At 41.5% G+C, this 21,545-nt stretch overlaps 1 protein-coding gene across 2 annotated transcripts in view; it reads left to right on the plus strand.

Moving 5' to 3' along the window:
• The first annotated feature begins 16,314 nt into the window (after nucleotides 1-16,314).
• The window catches only part of LOC150079536 (alanine--tRNA ligase, cytoplasmic-like), a 292,244-nt gene continuing 287,013 nt past the window's right edge, over nucleotides 16,315-21,545 (plus strand). For both annotated transcript variants that reach the window (XM_090382564.1, XM_090382565.1), the window contains exon 1: nucleotides 16,315-16,430. The gene's annotated coding sequence lies outside the window, so the exon portion shown is untranslated. The remainder of the gene's footprint in view (nucleotides 16,431-21,545) is intronic.

A 21,545-nucleotide genomic window follows, 5' to 3' on the forward strand; every position in this document is an offset into this window, starting at 1 on the left:
AACCGAATCTTCAATGAGGACCAAAGAGCCTTCTACAGGAAACTGGGTGAAGATGAGAAAGCCGGAAACAGATCACCCGAGAAGAAGACGATCGAGGAGTTCTAGGGAAATATCTGGAGCAGTCAAGTAAGACATCTCAGCAGAGCACCCTGGATAGAAGAAGAACGGAAGAAAACCAAGGACATACAAGAGATGAGAGAGTGGGAGATTCGAGAAGAAGAAGTAAAACAGTCGATCAGGAACACCCACAACTGGCGAACCAACCCCAGGAATTGATAACATCTACAACTACTGGTACAAGAAGCTCACCTGCACACACAAACACCTAGCAGAGCAGTTCACTCGAATGATAAGGCACCCGGAGACAAGGCTCCCGAAGTTTCTCACCGAAGGAGTCGCATATCTGAAGCCTAAAGACACAAGAAACCCGGCAGAAACACAACAGAACAATTATTCACCGCATATGGATTACTGATAAAATAAGAGTCCCAACTACACTGGGATTCTTATTTCATCAGTAATCATGGAAATGCCCTTCGGTCTTGAAAAATGCACGGAATTGTATGGAATTTCATCAACTGTAAGTGAGCACTCTAACGTAGAGTGCTCACTGAAACACCTCCAAGATCGTTTTGTTCTAACGCATGACAGCAGAAACCCCTTGTGTGGGTAGCACAGTAAGTATAATCACCGTGCTCCCCACACCGGGTAGAAAATTTATGAGTTCGAATATCATCAGTGATGTGAGGAATTTTTTTGGATCATTTTCACAAAGTGGCTGAGTTAGTCGGTTTGAGCCGAGGGCGGCATGGTTTTTCCAGAAAATTTGGGATTTTTTGTCTATCACACAGGCAAATCAACCACAGGACACACGAAATTTAAGGATATATTATACGGAGCGCAATATGGCCTAAGTTGCTGTCACACCTAAAATCCCAAAACAATAACAACGCCAATATAACAACAACATGGCAGAAACATTTTTCAAAAAAATGTTACAAGACCACGAACGGTGAGTGTTGTTTTTAATTTCCTGAAGGAACAGTTAAATGATAAGGTCATTTATAATCGATATACTGGACAATATGGGATTGGATGAGCTTGACCATAATACACTGCTCGAAGAGATTAACAGAACAGGTTGAAAACATGGTGTAACTCGTGCAACTTGCGATGAAGCGGGATAAAATTTGATATGGTGCTGTACCATAAAATAACGATGAACTGAAGACAGCGAGAAACTTCGGACAGCTTTAAGGGGCATTTATAGAGGTTGTATATGAATTACCAAAAATGTCACATTACAGAAGTTGATACAAGATGCTCGAAAATATGATCATTATTATTAATGTTGCTCTAATATTATTTCTCCCTGATTGGGGGATTCGACTCCGTGACGGGTAATGCTACCAAGTACACAGGGTGGTTGTAACGTCTGCTGCTACTATTGGTCGAGGAACTCTCTGACTATCCTACAGGTGTTCGGGATCGCGACTTTCTGGAGTTCCTTGTAGGTGTTCTCTGGGAGACCTATTGCTGTTATGTAGGGTCTTTGGCACCATACCGGCAGGGCGGACTTTGACCTAGGCCGACTAGGCAACTGCCTAGGGCCCGTAATTTTTTGGGACCCGTAAAACGGCTTTATTATAAATTTTTTATAGTATAAATTTTTATAGGCAGAGGACTCTTTTTAACTTTCAACATAATACAAGACCTTTATTTTTATATTTAGTAATACAAGACCCCTTTTTTAACCCATTCAACTGTGTCCTCCATTACAATTTCCGAAAGGTGGCAACCCTAGCTGGTGCCCGAAATGTGAATCTTGCCTAGGGCCCGATTTTTCCGCCACTGCATACCGGTGGGTGACACGATGATCGGGATGGTCGTTACTTCTTGCATATGCTACATCTCCAAGACTCAGGTTCGTGAACTTCCTAATTTTTTTTTTATGGGTTTTCTGGACATTGCTAGTGTTGGGCACCGCTATGTCAATCATGTAGGTAGCCTTTTCCATCTGGTCCACAAGGGTTATGTCTGGTCTGTCGTGCGGGATGGTCTTATCCGTTATTATGGCGCGGTCCCAGTATAGCTTGTGGGTTGGGGTCTCTAGTACTGCCTGTGGTTCATACTTGTAGTATAGTACACTTTCTTTGGTCAACTGGTATTTCCTCTCAGCCGTCACTAGAAAATTCCTTCCAGAGGTTTCATTTACTGCAACGAAAACTGTTAAGTCCTGGCTGTCGCTGACCTTGGAATCCTCCTTCTTGGTCACTGGACAAGGCTCTCTCAACGAGAAGCTTTCTCAGCTAGGACTGTCTACAACAAATGGCTGTTTCTGTGGAGAAAAGGAGAACTGGAAGCATCTGCTATTTGAATGTCCGCTGTATGAAGACATAAGAAGAACTCTTACACAGGCAGTACCAAACATCACTGAGCATCAACCGCATCTCCTACTCCAAACACCAGAAAACCTCTCAGCGCTGCAGACTTATGTTGCACAAGTCTTCGAGCGTAGAAAGCAAACCCATGCTGAAGAAAAACACATTAGAAATACTCGTGCAACGAACTGAAAGTCCACAGTGAAAAACTTTTTTTTTTTATTTTTTATCTATTTATTTATTATATTTATTATTATTTTTTTTTTCGTCGCGTTCGCCCTGGGGTTAGTTAATCCGGTGCAGCTGTTTTTTTTTTATTATTTATTTATTTTTTTTAATTTCATTTTATTTTTTACTTCAAACGCATCAAATTTTTTTTCCTGCTTAATTTGTCATTTAGATATGGCCTTATTGAAATTTGTTTTAATTAATTAATTTTTTTCCTTTAGTTATTTTTATTATTATTATTTTTTAATTTATTTATTTAATTTTATTATTTATTTTTTTCATAACCTGCACCACGGGTGACTTTTCCTTTTTTCTTTCTTTTTTTTTTTCTCTCTCTCCCTTTCCCCCCTATGGAATTAACCCCCAGAGGATCCTGGCCCACCTTCTGGCAACACTAGGTGGATCAGCGTCTCTTTTGAAACAGTACGTGTTTCACTGGGACTGGCCCACCTTCCCGTGGTGTGGACGAGTACCCAGAATCATCTGTCCAGGTGACTTCTGGGTAGCCAAGCGGCCAGACACAACAACAGAACACATAAACCTACATCACACACATATCTGGCCCATTTGTAGTGATACTGTTCTTCACAGAGATACGAGGCGGAGTTGAACAAACGTTCTAGGTGCTGCCCATTAAATATACACATGTCCTGATATTTCCTCGCTAACTTCTAATGTATTATCCTGGCTACCTGGTCGTGACTACGAGCGTACTCAGTCTGGGTAATCACCTTGCATCCCCTATAATGTATTGGATTGTTTCTTAGGCTAGGTGGCATCGTCGACACGTGTCGTCTGACATTCCGGGCTCCTTTGTCTCCGATACCTTCAGTCTCAGAGATGAGCGTTCCGCTTGTGAGCCATGCATTGGAAGCAATGTTATCGATGTGATCTTGATGGAGGCCATTGTAGTGTCTGCCATGGAGTGTCTTCTTTGCCCATTTTGCTAGAGTTGCTTCCCGGTTGCCGGGTAGAGCTTGATGTCATCCGTGTACATCAGGTGGGTGAGGGTGTATAGGTTCTTTCTTCCTTATTTGAGATTATATCTATATTTGCTGCAGTTAAGCATGGTGGATAGCGGGTTGAGTGCTAGGCAGAACGACAGTGGGCTCAGAGCATCTCCCTGAAAGAGTCCTCTTCTGATGGTGATTGGACTGGTTGTGATGTTCTCGACCTTAATGGTGGTACTCCATTTCGCCATTGTTGCTCCTAGGAAGTTTGTCACTGTAATAGAGACCCTGAAGATCTACAAGATCTTCAGGGTCTCTATTAGCCAGCTATGAGTTAAGAAGTAGAAGGCCTTGCGGTAATCGATGTAGGCCGTGTATAGGTTGCGCTACTTCTTGTAGGCCTGCTCCATAACTGCGGTATCTATGGTTAATTGCTCCTTGCAATTTTTGCTCAGCCGCTTGCATCCTTTCTGCTGTTCGGCCATTATGCTCTGACTCTTTAAGTGGTCTGATATCTTCTTGGTTATGCAGCTGGTCCGGATCTTGTACATCCTTGGGAGGCAGATGATTGGCCTGTATTTCGCCGGGTTTGTGTATCTTCGTCTTTAGGCTTCAGATATGTGATTCCTTCAATTAGAAACTTCGAGATTGCCTCCCGGTGCCTTATCATTCGAGTGAACTGCTCTGCTAGGTGCTTGTGTGTGCAAGTGAGCTTCTTGTACCAGTAGTTGTGGATGTTATCAATTCCTGGGGTTCGCCAGTTGTGGGTTCGTGATCGACTGTTTTACTTCTTCTCGAATCTCCCATTCTCTCATCTCTTGTACGTCTTTAGTTTTCTTCCGTTCTACTTCTATCCAAGGCCCTGGCTGTTACGTCTTACTTCACTGCTCCAGATATTTCCCCAGAACTCCTCGATCGTGTTCTTCTCGTGTGGTCCGTTTCCTGCGTTCTCATCTTCTCCCAGTTTCTTGTAGAGGTCTCTTCGGTCCGCATCGAAGATTCGGTTGTTTATTTTCCTCTGGGAGCTCTCTTTGTGTCGGTGTAGTCTCTTGCTGAGTGCGTTCTGCTTCAGTGTGTCCAAGTATTCTCCTATTCTCTGATTTCTGGTCTCATATTTGCTGTGGATACTGTCACTCTTGGGATGCTCTTCACCTTTCCAATCAATTTCTTACTTCTATTACCCTGTTGGTACTGGGTCAACTCACCTATCTTAATTCTTCTATCTTCTACAGAAGTGATACAAGATGCTCGAAAATATTATTATGATTATTATTAATAGCTACAAAGACAGCAATCAAACGTGTTTGAGGGTGCAGCTACAAAGCAGAAACTTGTAGTAAAAATTTCCAAAGTAAAGAGAAAAGTAAATGTACATAAAGAGAACACAAAACAGTAATTTTTTTTTGAAATCTACAGATAAAAATAAAACTAAATAAATAAAAAAGTGATCAGTCAGATTTAAGTGAACAGGTAGGAGAAAGGTTGAGCACCAGTATTTGAGCACACGTTACAGAAACAGAGCCTTAGAACTTGTAAGAAGAGTCAGTTTTTATCACATGATATCAATATGGCGTACGATCTCCTCCAACGGCTAAACAGGCTTGACAGCGGTGAACCATGCTCGATATAAGAGTGTCTATAAGATTCTGTGGCAACAATTGCCATTCTAAGACCAGTGCAGACTTTACCTCACCAAATGACCGAAGATTGGCTGTCGGCGTGCAATTCGACGCCCAAGAATATTCCACACATGATAGATTGGATTTCAGTTTGGTGATTGTACTGGCCATGACAGTCGTTGAATTTCATCTGTTTCAAGATATTCTTCCAGCATTTGAGCTCTATGTGCAGTGGTGTTGTCATGCATGAAAAGAAAATCTGCGCCAACCACACCTCTAAAAGGTTTCATATAGGATTCTATGATCTGTTCTCTGTACCTCTGTACGGTTACGGTACCCCCATCCATCGCAGAGCTCGTCGAAACTGGTGCCATGAACATATGCACCAGTACTGGCATAAACCTTGGAGCCCTGACAAATGGGGTACATGAAAAGTGGTGCGGCCTGTCATTATTCTGCCCCACACGAGAACACTGCCTCTACCGTAAATGTCTCTTTCTTTGAAGTTGGGGGATGGTACTGCATCCCCCAAACGCAGTCTGCGCGTGTAACACAGTGGTATCGTCACTGTAATCCCACAACGGTTGGAAAAGGCCGGGGTTCGAATCTCGTCGATGACGCGAGGAACTTTAATGGGCTTTTTTCACTTCGTGGCTGAGTTAGTCGGTCTCAGGCGTAGATAGCAAGGTTCCCCCCCCCCAGAATCTGTGGTTTTCCGTTCAGGAAAACAGACAAATCGACCACAGAACGCACGCAATTAACAGTCATACATAGGACACATAGCACACCATATAAATTTAAATAGGGAATGAAGTGACCCGTGTGTTTATAAGCGTGAATAATTTTCATAATGTGCGGTTCTCGAAGGTAGATCGATTTCTATTGGATACTCGGAATTTGCATGTTCGGATGCCTATTATATCAAATATTCGCCGTCGGCAACACTGTTCAACACTGTTATTACTCATTATTACGCATCAACCCAAAAAAAACTCTGCCAACTGCATCCCTTACAACAATTAATCTAATCCTTCCTCGAAGTTAATCCGACTGACCACTTCCACAATAGATGGGAATTTGTACCACCAATCAGTTACAATCTGGCTAAAAGAAATTTTTGCATATATATCCTACAACCATTCTGTTACAACTTAAATGCGTGTTATCCGAGTTAAACTAAGGATGCCGTCATCAATTAATTTAAAAAACCTGTGGTTTCAAAAACACTTCAGTCGTCTCTTCTCGCATGCTCGTGGTCTCGAGATCCTGAAATTCGCAGAATTTGTCTTTCTTGGTAAGAGTATCCTTTTTTGTCCCTTGCTAATTATGTTGCTCTTCTCTGGACCTGTTCGAACAAATCCACATCCTTCCTAAAATATGACTTACGAATATTCAGTCTGACCATTGCCTTATACAACGGAATAATCATCCAGCTGGCAAAATTTCCATATATTATTAATAGAACGCCATGAGTTCTCCTAACGTCACGTCTGCCTTGCATAGCGACCTGCACGTTGAACCACACAATTACACCGTTTTTCGTTCTTCCCCACCTTAATTGTGATTATTATTATTATTATTATTATTAGCCATATGGTACAAGGAAGCCTGAGGCTTATGCTGCACCAGCCAAAAAATTTCGAAGTTACCATAAGCGAGAGAGAGAGAGAGAGAGAGAGAGAGAGAGAGAGAGAGAGAGAGAGAGAGAGAGAGAGAGAGAGAGAGAGAGGGAATCACCAAGAAGAGAAGAATGATGATATCCAGCTCAGGACCCTGGGTGTGCCAAGCCCATGCTCACTAGATGTGAGCCCCTGGGATACCACGCAATGGTATATTATTCTGGTACTACTACTACCCATATGCAGTACCTTGCATTAATAAATGTTAAACTGTTATTTTAGGGCCATCCGAGAGTCAATTCATCTGCCGTATGTAATATTTTCATAAATTGAGTGTGTGTTCTCTGGTTGACGTCCCTGTTTTGCTGGACGATATACTCCACCTTTCTGGAGAAAAAAACCTTACTGTACAAGCCTAAGCTCGACGATCTCAGCCACGGCTTGAAAAAGCCCATAAAAATTCCTCCCATCATTGATGGGATTCGACCACGAGCCTTTTCCACCCGGTGTGGGGAAATCGATAATAACCACTGTGCTAACTAAGTGGACTAATAATCAAAGTTATACCATGAATGCCACGTTTCAGCCCATTTGCTTTTTTACCAGTAAGAAGTGTGCTTCTTCTTGATTACTGGCCTTGATATCGTCCGCAAATTTAGACATTGTTTTGTGTAGTATCATAAATTGTTAATAGATACTGAAAACAGTAAGGGGTCCCAGCACTAGGTTCTGCACTAATAACAATAGTCCATTAAAGGAAATGCCCATTAACAATCAGCCTTGTCTTCAGCCACTCAACATCCCATTATCCACGGCAGTAACCTCCTCCCAATGACACACTGCTCCAATCTGCAAAGCAGCTTTTCTTATGCGAAAGTTTTGTGTCGGACAACGCTAACTACAAAACTATTTTATAGTAAACGTTTTTGCAATTAACCAATAAAAAGTCATTTGACGTTTTCTTGGTTTACCAGAAATGTGCTTATAGCCCGAGACAACTTGTGAACTACTAGAGAAATAAATTTCTATGACATGCTATGCTTTGTTATTTGTATAAAGTTGAACTAAAGTTGTCTCAAATCCAATTTAAAATCCAACGAATACAATTTTGTAGTTAACGTTGTCTGACACTAAGCCCTCGTATGGAAGAATTTCATAAGTAAAATTGAAGAGGTCTGTGGTACCGGGTTCCACTGATAAATAAAGAAAATTCAGTTCAACCGGTAAGAACAGTAACTACGTTTAATAAACAGTAACTAAAACTAAGATTAAGAAATTAACACAAGCTTTCAAGATTAAGTATCCCTTCGTCAGCTGTGGAAATACATACATAAAATTGAAAAATATAAAACGTTACAAATGAAATGTGCAGAGAGTGGTCAAGTTGAGTGAAAAGAGAGAGCGTGCATACATGGGTTGAGTGCCAGCGTTTGTCATGCTGTAACACTACAGACTCCATGATTGGGTGTAGCAGCACGCCTCTATTCCAATTAAAAACGCTATGACAACCAGATAAGTGCAATGACTCGAGCCATAGTCGTTGATGGTAGTGGCGGGAATGGTCGACCATCTTGGTATCACGTTTGGGATTGAGATCGTGTTGCATCGACCAATAACGCTCTGCAACTGCAAAGTGTGCAGAGTTAGCTAATCGAATGGCCCTTTCATGTTCTGAGAGGCGGTCCTGGAACCTTCTGGCAGTTTTCCCCACATAGCAACTGCCACAATCATGGCATGTGATGCGGTATATCGCACCACTGAGTAAAACAGGGAGGACGAGTGTCTTCACCCTCGAGACAAGAGATTGAAATCCTCTATTGGGGAATTGCCGGCACTTTATCCGGTACCCACATAAGATCTTAGAAATGCGATCTGAAGCGCCCGGGTAATATGGGATGTAAGCAGTAGATGTTGTTTCGTCGCAATGGGGAGGTTTGCACATGCGACAAGCTCACGGGCTAGTACGTCGCTAGTACGTCCAAGACATAGGTAGGATAGCCACAGTTGGTGAGCTCAGCTCTTATCTTAGAAATTTCGTTGCGCCTGGGGTCCATGGAGCTGGAATTACTCCAGGTTTGAGAGATTAGTGCGTGCGCAGTACTGAACAGGTGGCAGGGGGCATGTGCTGTCCTGTAGTTGGTAAATTGGCCGGAGCACATGGACCTTCAGTATACCGAAGTTTCCAGATGCGAGCCTACGCGCTTCACCAGGACATCCAGGAAGGAAAAGGCGTTGCTCGACTCTAGTTCTATTGTGAACTGGATGAAGGGAGATAGGGAGTTAAGATGTTGTAGAAGTTGTGTCTCTGAACCTCGGAGGATAATAGTGAAGACGTCGTCGACATATAGACACCAGAGGTAACGGAGACTGGCAGGTTCAGGAATATATGTTCCTCCAACTCCTCCATTGCAATGTTCGCAACAACGTATTTTTCTGAAGACAGAGTCACCAAGTGTGACCACGCTGAAAGAAAAGCACAAATTGAGGGCAGTACAGGTAACCTCGGTGGATAGAGATGTTCTGTTCGGTAACCTGGTGTCTCTATTCAAAATGTGCTTAGTATATACGATGGTTTGCTGCACATGTATGGAAGTAAATAAAGAGACAACGTAAAAGGATGCCATGATCTTGTCTTCTGGAAGAGTGAGGTGTTTGATGAGGCTTAGGAATTCCTCACTGTTCAAAATGGTGGGACTTGTATTTACTACTAGGGGTGTTAGTAGACAAGAGACGTATTTCGACAGTTCCTACGTTGGAGAATTGCAGCAAGAGACAATTGGTCTTAAATGAAAACCTGGCTTGTTCACTTTCGGCAGGACATAGAACTTTCAATGGGCTTTTTTCACTTCGTGGCCTAGTTAGTCGGTCTGAAGGATAGAGGGCAAGGTTTTTCTCCCAGAAGCTTCGGTTTTTTTTGTCCAGCAAAACAGACAAATCGACCATAGGGCAGGCACAATTGACAGACATAAGACACACAGCACAGCAGATGAATTTAATTATTCGGGTGGCTAAAAATAATAGTTAGTTTTTAGACCATAGAACTGAGGGATCTGGCTGCCTGTGGCGTGTAAGGGCCAACGTGTGGACTTCGAAATATTCCCGGACTTGAAGCAATCATTAACTAACTTATTTACCTTGGATTCCAATCGCTCCAAGATTTTGATGGGAAGGTCCTGCACCTGTTTATAGAATTTCGGATCGAGTAGAAGAGAAAGAGCATTATTTAGATATTCAGGACGATTCATCACAACCGTACGGCGGGTAAATTATTCAATGTCAAAAGTTTTACTGATATCTAAAAACATGGCATAAAAATTATTTTTGCATCCAGTTCCTTTGTTACTGTGTCGGGATGTCAGTCTGCGCGTCACAGTGGCATCGTCACGGTCCTCCCCACACCAGGTGGAAAAGGCCAGGGTTCGAATCCCGTCGATGATGCGAGGAACTTTAATGGCCTTTTTTCACTCCCTGGCTGAGTTAGTCGGTCTCAGGCGTAGATAGCAAAGTTTTTTCCCCTCAGAAATTGGGGTTTTTTCGTCCAACAAACAGGCAAATCGACCAGAGAACACACGCAATTTACAGACATATAAATATATGGGTAGATAAGAAATTACGGGTGGCCCTAATATAATAATTTTAATTGTTTCGGGATGTCATGCGCGAATTGCGCTACAGTAAAATCATACCCAGGTAATTCAACATATTTTTTCAGGCCTGCTTTGTAAAGACTATATATTCACAAGTTCTCAAGGTAGAGTTGGGCATGGGAGTTATGCATGGGAGCTACCCTGATTAAACAACACACTTTCACACACACATGCACGAGTGTTTGATATGTACAGAGCATCTAATTATATGTAAATATATATTGTATATAAATCATGTATATACTTTGATGCACATAATCTTGAGACTGTATTGTGTAATTAATAAATGAATGAATGAATGTGTCATGGTATGGTCTGTGCGGTAGCACAGTGTTATCGTCACCTTTCTCCCCACGCCGGGTTCGAATCCTGTCGATGATGCGAGGAACTTTAGTGGGCTTTTTTCACTCAGTGGCTGAGTTAGTCGGTCTCAGGCGTAGATAGCAAGTTTTTTTATCTCAGAAACTGGGGTTTTTTCGTCCAGCAAAACAGGCAAATCGACCAGAGAACACATGCAACTTACAGTCATAATACATATATTGGTATATCTAAGAGGTTATAGGTGGCCCTAATATAATAATAATTTGAATTTGTGTCATGGTACACTGTCTGCGCGGGTTGCACAGTGTTTAACGTCACTGTAACCCCCGCACCGGGTGGAAAAGTCCCCTGGTTCGAATACCGTCGATGACGCGAGGAATCTTGATGGGCTTTTTTCACTCCGTGGCTGAATTAAATAAATTTTCTGTTTATACTCCGGCACGACAAGCAAGTCAGTAGAGTTTACAATAAATCGTCAATACAAATATTTATCGTATTTAGTAGTCACGGGCTTGAACCTCGGTCCACTCAAGGAATACCTGCTATGCACTCTCGCCCCTGACCACTGGGCTACGTCAGGCCGGTCTCAGGCGTAGATAGCAAAGTTTTCCCCCCCAAAACTAGGTTTTTTTCGTCCAGCAAAACAGACAAATCAACAAGAGAATACACGCCATTTTCAGACACAAATGCGGGTTTATGTAATCAGTTACGGGTGACCCTAATATCATATTTTGAATTTTTGTCAGGATATCTAATCAGATAGGTCAGAGCCGATCTGTACAAATTGGAGCAGTATGGCATTAAGGACAAGTTGCTGCAACGGATAAAGGGATGGTTGAGTGGGAGAAGACAGAGAATGGTAATCAATGAACACTGCTCTTCATGGACTAATGTTATTAGTTGAGTCCCTCATGGTTTCGTATTGGGCCCATTGTTGCTTTCTGCATTTAGTAATGATATTGATGGAGGTACATCAGGGTTAATGTCCAAGTTTGCAGACGATACGAAGGTTGGCGGGTTGTTAATGACAGTAATTACAGTACGCTACTGCAACAGTATCTAGAAAAGTTGGGCAGGTGGACTGAGAGGTAGCAACTCAAGTTAATCATTGACAAATGCGAAGTACTGCATGTGGGTAGCAGTAACCCCAGAGTGATGTACCAACTGTGAGGTTCTACAGTCAAGGTAGTGGAGAATGAAAAAGACTTGAGGATAATTGTACAGACAGATATGAAGTTTTCTGAGAGTGCATACAGGCTGCTAGAGCAGCTCATGGGCTCTTGTCAATGTTATACAGGAATTTTGGCAGGGACAAGGAGGTGATTATCGCCTTGTAGAAGGCAATAATCAAGCCACACTTTCAGTACTGCATGCAGGTATGACAGCTGCTGAACGAATACAGAGAAGGGTACCGAGATTGGTGAGGGGAACAAAGAATTGCTCTTATCAAGGAAGGCTGAAGTTCTGCAAATTGCAGCGTCTGGAGACTTGGCACCTGTGAATGATCTGAGGTGTATAAGGTCTTGAATGATTTAAGCAAGCTCAATGCTGATGGGATGGTTCCTCTTGCTCAGATTACGAACCTGAGAGGCATAAACTGAAATTGAGGAAAGACAGCTGTAGAAAGACAGTGAGGAAATTTGCCTTTAGTCAGCGGGTGGTTGTGGAACAAACTTCGATATGTTGTTGTGGAAGTTGACAGATTAAATAAATTCAAGCAGAACCAGACAAACGTTTGGTGCGAATGGATGGGTGAAATGGGAGGCTTTTTTTTTTTTTTTTTTTGGCTGATCTTGTATAAAGGGGCTTATATCTGGTGAGTACACTTAAATAGAAAGGGTGCAAGAATTTTTGCTGATGCTGTCGAGGCAGTGTTAGGTGGGTCGGAAAACTGCTAGTTGGGGGGGATACAAGGACTAATAGATTAACAGTAGCCACTGGCAGAGGTGGAAGTGATTCTTGCACTGCTTCTATTGAAATGAGCAGAAGCCTGAAAAACAAGATGCAGGATATTTCAGAGACTGCTGGGAGTCATTGCGGTACAAGTAAACACATGGGTTGTGTTAGGGTAGCTAAGAATAGAAACAGGTGCATGTATACCTGCGTGTACACCAATGCTAGGAGTTTGGTAAATAAATTTGATGAATTTGAGGTATTGCTCAAAACATCAAAGGCAGATATTGTTGGGATATCAGAGACGTGGTGTCACACAGATATAAGTAATGCGGAACTGGAATTTGGGGAATACAATGTGTATAGAAAGGATAGACAGGACAGGAGGGGAGGAGGGGTTATGCTATTAATTAAGAAACACATAAAGTCCAAGGAAGTGAAGCCAGTTGACATCGATGGACAGGGCAGTGTCGAGAAAGTTTGGTGTGACATAAGCATAGGGAAATCAAGATTGAGAGTAGGAGTGTGCTATAGGCCTAATGACTCTGATGAGTATAATAAGATATTGTACAGGGAAATAGAGTGGGCCAGTAAATCAGAGAGTCTTATAATGGGGGATTTTAATTTCCCAGATATTGACTGGAATTTGTGGGTTGGTCACTCGCACACTAGCAAGGCTTTTGTGGATTTATTGGATGATTGTTTTCTACATCAGCATGTTCGTGAGGCAACAAGAGGGAGCAATACTCTTGATCTGATTATCAGTAGTGATTCTTCATGCATTAAGAATCTGAAGGTAAATGAACCACTAGGTGGCAGTGATCACAGTGTGTTGAAGTGGGATTTACTCAAGGAGGTAACTACCATCAGAGGGAAAGGGAAGGGTTTTTGTTTTCGTAAAGGCGACTATGATGGTCTGAGACAGTATTTAAATTCTATACAGTGGGACCAACTGATGATGTTACCAACAGCAAACTTAAAATGGGAGGCATTCAAGGAACTAATCTTGGAGGCTACCAGGCTTTACATACCAACTAAGAAATATTGTTCAAGGTTTAGGCCTAAATGGTTGTCAGATGAACTAATGAGACATGTGGCAGAGAAGAAAAATGCATGGGATACATACAAATTAATGGGTGACATGGAAGCCTATGATAGATATAAGTTGGTCTGTAATCAAGTCACAAAGGAGATTAGGCAGGCAAAGGCAGGCTACGAAAAATCCTTGGCAAAGGATGCAAAGAAAAACAGAAAAGAGTTCTTTACATATTTAAACTCAAGAAGGAAAGGGATGAATCAGATTGGTCCACTGGATATTGATGGTTCAACAGTTGAGGATCCTGCTCAGGTGGCTAACAATTTAAATGAGTATTTTGCATCTACATTCACGCATGAGGAGTTATTCAGGAAGGAGAATGATGTAGGTAAAGTAAACATTGGCAGTGAGCTGGATGATTTTGTAATAACTGAGAGGAAAGTGGAGGAGAGATTGTTGAGGATAAACATAAAAAAGGCACCTGGGGTGGATGGGATCTATCCAGTTATATTAAAGGAGGCAGCAAAGGAAGTAAGCAAACCCCTAGCCATAATTATGAGAGCTTCTTTGGACTCAGGGGAGGTACCCATAGACTGGAGATGTGCAAATGTAACCCCAATTCACAAAGGAGGATCAAAGGCTGACACAAGTAATTATAGACCTGTTAGTTTAACTTCTGTTCCAGGTAAATTAATGGAGGCACTGGTTAAAGAAGCACTGCAGGATCATCTAGACAAGAATTCAGTTATAGCTCAGACGCAGCATGGTTTTGTTAAGGGCAGGTCTTGCCTGACCAATTTGATTGGATACTATGATGTAGTCACAAAAGAACTGGATGCAGGGAATAACTTTGATATTATATATTTGGATCTTAGAAAGGCTTTTGATACTGTTGCACATGGAAGACTGCTGCACAAATTGGAGCAGTGTGGCATTGGAGGCAAATTGCTGCTATGGATAAGGGGATGGTTGAGTGGCAGAAGACAGAGAGTGGTAATCAATGGACACTGCTCAACGTGGACTAATGTTATTAGTGGAGTTCCTCAGGGTTCAGTGTTGGGTCCGTTGTTGTTTTCGGTGTTTATGAATGATATTGATGATGGGATATCAAGTTTAATGTCCAAGTTTGCAGACGATACAAAGGTTGGCAGGGTTGTTAAGGACACTACTGACGCTATGCTGCTGCAAAAGGATCTGGAAAGGTTGAACAGATGGGCTGAGAGGTGGCAAATGAAGTTTAACATTGACAAATGTAAAGTACTACATATGGGAAACAGTAACCCCAGAGCAACGTATCAACTCTGCGGTACTACACTGACAGTGGTGGAGAATGAAAAGGACCTGGGGATAATTGTGCAGGCAGATATGAAGTTCTCTGAGCAGTGTAGACGAGCTGCAAGAGTAGCTCATGGTGTCTTGTCAATGATAAAGAGGAATTTTTCTAGCAGGGATAAGGAGGTGATTATTCCCTTGTATAAGGCAATGGTTAGGCCACATCTTGAGTACTGTATACAGGTCTGGAGGCCTCATTTCAGGAAGGATGTGGAGCTGCTGGAACGGGTACAGAGAAGGGCAACAAGAATAGTGAATGGAACAAAGGGTTGCTCTTACGAAGAAAGGCTTAAGTTTTGCAAATTACAGAGTCTGGAGACTAGGCACCGGAGAGGTGATCTGATAGAGGTGTATAAGGCTTTGAATGGTTTGAGCATGCTCAATGCCAATGGGATTCTTCATCTTGCTCAGAATAATCAGCTCAGAGGGCATAAATTCAAATTGAGGAAGGACGGATGTCGGATAGATGTGCGGAAATTTGCCTTTGGCCAGCGGGTGGTTGGTTGGTGGAACCGACTTCCATCACTTGTTGTTGAAGTTGATAGCCTAAACAAATTTAAAGCTCAACTGGACAGGTATTTCGAACGAACGGAGGGGTGAAATGGGAGTGGTGTGTGTTTTTTTTTTTTGGCTGATGCTGAATAAGCTTGCTTTCTTGCATCATATGCCTCTACTAATGCTAATGCTAATGCTAATGTTTAAATAAATTCAAGCAGAACCAGACAAACGTTTGGTGCGAATGGATGGGTGAAATGGGAGGCTTTTTTTTTTTTTTTTTTTTGGCTGATCTTGTATAAAGGGGCTCATATCTGGTGAGTATGGGCTTGGCACGTCCAGGGTCCTGAGCTGGATATCATCATTCTTCTCTTTCTTGGTGATTCCCTTCTACTTCTGACTCTCTCTCTCTCTCAGGGTAATTCAGAATTTTTTTTTTTTTTTTTGGCTGGTGCAGCATATAGCTGATATAGCTAATACTAATACTAATACTAATTTGCTTTCTTGCATCATATGCAGCTACTAATGCTATGTGAATGCCTAGTCACCAATTTTTTTTGTTTTGTGAAATTTTATTTATATATTTTTTTGTTACTTGAAGAACGCGCGGACTGCGAATTAAATGGAACATAAGCGTCACGCAGCGAGTATTTCGCATCATGGCAAACAGTACTGTTGTGTGTCGCTTGTTATGCTTGTTTCACATGTGGTACACGGTGTATAGTGTTTAACTTATACATTGTGTTGTTGTATTTTTTGAAATAAATGAATAAGAGGTCACCTATTGTTTCGTGTTCATTTTAATTTATAATTTGATGTTTGAGTAATTTACGAGCTGTATGTTTTCACAAGTGCTAAAGAGGGTTTAAATTAAACCCAGGAATACATTGTAATTGTTACATCTGTGAGGTATACGACTATTTTATTTACATACTTGGAATGTTAGTGCTTACTGTTAATATATTCCCTTCTGCGTTTCACTTATATTTGGATTTAATCATGTTATTCACGAGGGACTCATGTCCATACCGGTAAACACTACGTAGAAAGTTGGCATGCAGAATCATCATCAGCCATTTTCAATCCACTGCAGGATGAAGGCCTCTCCAGCAACTTTCCAGTTCCTTCTGTTTTGAGCACTGGCCATCCATTTACTACCCACAAACTCATGAATTTCATCTATCCATCTCCGCCTTTGTCTTCCAGGTTTTCTTCTAGCTCCTCTTGGGTACCATTCTGTTATTTTCTTAGTCCATCTGTCATCATGTCTTCTAGCTATGTGTCCTGCCCAAGACCATTTTAGTTCTTTAGTTTTGATAAGAATGTCCTTTACTTGAGTTTGCTGCCTAATCCATGTGTTTCTCTTCTTATCTAACAGTCTGATTCCCAATATAATTCGTTCCATTCTTCGCTGTGTAGTTCTTAGCTTCCCTTCCATTCTTTTGGTGAGTGCCCAAGTTTCACTTCCATAAGTCATGGTGGGGAGTATACATTGATTCATTATTTTACGTTTCAGACAAACTGGGATATTGCTCTTCAGTATGTGACTATATTTCCTGAATGCTATCCATCCAAAATTTATTCTTCTCTTGACTTCCAGCCATTTATCATTATTACAGCTAATAACTTGTCCCAGATAAGTATATGACTCCACCTTTTCAATTACTGCTCCTTCAATCATTATTTCCCTTTCCGTGGCATACTTGTTCATCATTACTTTTGTTTTAGCCATATTCATCTTTAGTCCAAAATCCTTACTAACTGTGCATAACTGATTAAGATTTTCCTCTAATTCTTTGGGATCGTGGCTTATGACCACAATGTCATCGGCAAATCGTAAATGGTTTAGGTACTCTCCATTCACATTGACTCCTTTCTGCGACCAGTCTAATCTTCTGAAAGCTTCCTCAAGGGCAGCAGTAAACAGCTTCGGAGATATTGTGTCTCCTTGTCGAACTCCTTTCTCGATTTTAAATTTGCTACTGTCTTTGTCTAGTCTAATAAAGGATGTAGCACTCTCATATATTTTCTTCAAAATCATAATATATGGAGTATCTATGCCTTGTCTTTCCAGTGCCCGAAACATTGCCTTATGCTGTATGGAGTCAAATGCCTTTTCATAATCCACAAATGCCAGGCATAATGGTGTTTTATATTCATTTGCTTTCTCCATTAGCTGTGATATTACGTGAAGGTGATCCATAGTTGAGAATCCTGTCCTAAAGCCAGCTTGCTCTTTCGGTTGATTCTCATCAAGTATTCTTTCTAATCTGTTAGTAATGACCCTTGTGAACAACTTGTAGATATGGGATAACAAGCTAATTGGTCTATAATTTCCAATTTCTGATTTATCTCCTTTCTTATGCAGCAAAACTATGATTGCATTATTCCATTGCTTAGGCATCACACCTTTTCTAATGCACTTTGTGAAGAGCCTTGCCAGTTTTTGTGTTATGTCTCTTCCTCCCAATTTTAACAACTCTACAGTAACTTCATCTTCGCCCGGGGCTTTCCGAGTCTTCATTTTCTTCAATGCATGTTCTACCTCATCAGGAAGAATATCGGGTATGTCGTATGTGTTGCTACTTTGCAATCCATCTTCCCCACTGCTGGTATCATTCCCTCGCTCCTTGTATGCAGAAACAGGGTATGGAGAAACAGGGTATCTACGGGCCGAATTGAAGCCTTGCAATCTTCCCTTTTGTGAACAGGAAAAAAAAAAAAAAAAAAAAAAATGTATAGTAGTAGTAGTGGCATGCGATGCAAGAAAGCAAGTGTATGAGCTTATGCAGCATCAGCCAAAAAAAAAATCACACCATTCCCTCCAAATGCCTGCCCAGTTCCTCCCTAAATTTATTCAACCTATCAACTTCCACAACGACAGATGGAAGTTTGTACCAGCAATTAACCACCCGCTGGTTAAAAGCAAATTTCCGCACATCTATTCTACATCTGTCCTTTCTTAATTTAAATTTATGCCCCCTTAGGTTCGTAATCTGAACAAGTGGAAGGATCCCATCAGAATTCAGCGTGCTCAATCCATTCAAGGCCATATATACCTCAATCAGATCACCGTGCAGGTGCCTAGTCTCCAGCCACTGCAATTTGCAGAACTTGAGCCTCTCTTGGTAAGAGGATCCCTTCATTCCCCTCACCAATCTTGTTGCCCTTCTCTGTACACGCTCAAGTAAATCTACATCCTTCCTAAAATGAGGCCTCCAGACCTGTACGCAGTACTCAAGGCGGGCCTGACCATTGCCTTATACAGAGGGACAATCACCTCCTTCTCCCTGCTAGCAAAATTCCTATATATCATTGACAAAACCCCATGACCTGCCCTGGCAGCCTGTCTGCATTGCTCAAAAAACTTCATATCTGACTGCACAATTACTCCCAGGTCTTTTTCATTTTCTACCACCTTAAGTGTAGTACCACACAGTTGGTACATTTCTCTGGGGTTACTTCTACCCATATGCAGTACTTTGCATTTGTCAAGGTTAAACTTCGGTTGCCACTTCTTAGCCCATCTGCCCAAATTATCTAGATCCTGTTGCAGTAGCACACTGCCATTACTGTCATTAACAACCCTGCCAACCTTTGTATCATCTGCAAACTTCGACATTAAGCCTGATATACCTTCATCAATATCATTGATAAATATACAAAACAACAGTGGACCTAACACCGAACTCTGTGGGACACCACTAATAACATTAGTCCACGAAGAGCAGCACCCATTGATTACCACCTCTGTCTTCTCCCACTTAACCATCCTTTTATCCATTGTAGCAACTTACCCTTAATACCATTCTGCTCCAATTTGTACAACAGTGTCAAAAGCTTTCCTGAAATCCAAATATATGATATCAAAATTATTTTTTGCATCCAGTTCCTTTGTAACCACATCATAATATCCTATCAAATTTGTCAGACAAGACTTTCCCTTAACAAACCCATGCTGTGTCTGAATTATTGCTGCAGTATAATGATATTGTCTTGTCATGTCTAAATTCAGCTCTGTCCATGGCCCTAAGGGATCTGCTAATTTCATGTTTAATCAGTTTTTATTGAATTATTCATGTAATATAGGATGAAATTTGATATTTTGTTTGGTAAAATCCACATTATGGATACACCTGCAGAGGAAGTGACTTCTTTTGCTTGAATCCCTTCCGAATTACTGGCATAACCTAACCTTTTTTCACTAGCCAAAAATGAATGTTTGTAAAAAAGCCCATGTTTAATTTGCTTGAATCCATCCTGAATTTGGCCATGCCCGCAAGATGGTGACAAGGTGTACCCATAATCTGGAGTTCAGCCTTTTTTTAATAAGTACTTGTGAATTTTTGTTTTGTATATGTGCAATAAAATCTTTTTTTTTCTTCAAAATTTGCTTTCTAAAACATGCGGTTCTTATTGAATGGAAAATCAGTAGTTTCCCGTAGTTATGTAAATTGGAATTATAATAAATGTGTTCCCTGTTATGTGAAATACATTCCTAATAGGAAAGGCAGGTGTAATGAGAAATATTTCCAGTGAGAAAATGCATATGTGAACTGTGCAGTGTGAGGATGATCTGCATATACAAAGGGTACTAGGAAAGTTTTGCAATATGACGCAACAATGAATCACAGGAAGCTGCTTGTTGCTGCATGTTGAGACACGTTCATACGTGCATAGTAGCTGCCGCGCCAAGTCGATGGGCTCAGTTATTCATTAGTAGTGAGAGTGTAAAGTGCTTGCGATGGCATCGTGGTCACGAAATGAGATAAGGACAGTTTTGCGGTATAATTTCGTGCGTGGTTTAACCATAGACCAGTGCTTAGAAGAAATGACTCTTGCACTAGATGATGATTGTCCACATCGTACAACGATATTCAGGTGGTATAGAGAATTCCAAAGGGAAAATTTCACTCTGGAGGATTCTGAGAGGCCGGGAAGGCCACGAACGTCAGTTACGGAGGAAAACGTTACTGCTGTGAGGAAAATGCTTGACGAAAACAGGCGAGTGACCTACCAACAGATAGAGGATACTTTGAGCCTAAATGCACCAGCAATTCGTTCGATTCTGCAAGATCATTTGCACGTGAAGAAACTTTGTTCTCTCTGGGTGCCGCATCAACTGACTGAAGAGCAGATGACAGGACGTGTGACTTGGTGCTGGGAGATGTTAAAAAAGTTTGATAAGGGACAATCTCGGTATGTGAACAACATCGTGACAGGTGATGAGACTTGGCTGTACTATTACGATCTGCCGACCAAGGCTCAAAACAAAGTTTGGGTCTTTGATGAAGACGACACACCCGTAATTGTCAGAAAATCCCAATCTGTAAAGAAGAAAATGATAGCTGTATTTTTCAAATCGAGTGGAATTGTGGAACGTGTCGTATTGGACACGCAGAAGACAGTCACAGCTAAGTGGTATACTGAACAATGCCTGCCTAAAGTCATTGGATCTATGAAGAACCTGCGGCCAAAGTCAAGAATGGACACCTGGTACCTCCATCACGATAATGCTGCAGCTCACCGCGCCAAAGCCTGCACCGACTATTTGACCACGACAGGACTGAAATTTCTCGAGCACCCTCCCTACAGTCCAGACCTTGCTCCCTGCGACTTTGCACTGTTCCCGCATGTGAAAATGAAGCTAAAAGGGAGGCGGTTTTCCAGTGATGAGGACCTTCTACGGGCTTGGGACAACGAGTGTGCTTTACTCCCTAGTGAAACTTGGCAGAACTGGTTTAAAGATTGGTTTCGGAGGATGGAGAGGTGTATTGAATGTAGAGGAAATTACTTTGAAAAAATTAAATAAACAAAGCTGTATTGCAAAACTTTCCTAGTACCCTTTGTATGTACAAAAGAATATGTACCATCAAATCTACAAAGTAACATACCTTTTCACTCTTTCAAGGATGATCAGTCGTTTTTAACATTTATATAACAAATGCATTTCCTTATGAAAATTAACCTACCAAGTGCTAACCTGTAGTATTCATATCACTGGTGCATTATGACATTGCTAAA

The sequence above is a fragment of the Mastigoproctus giganteus genome, chromosome 10 (assembly GCF_048544385.1).
Source record: "Mastigoproctus giganteus isolate SK-2022 chromosome 10, ASM4854438v1, whole genome shotgun sequence".
NCBI lineage: Eukaryota > Metazoa > Arthropoda > Arachnida > Uropygi > Thelyphonidae > Mastigoproctus > Mastigoproctus giganteus.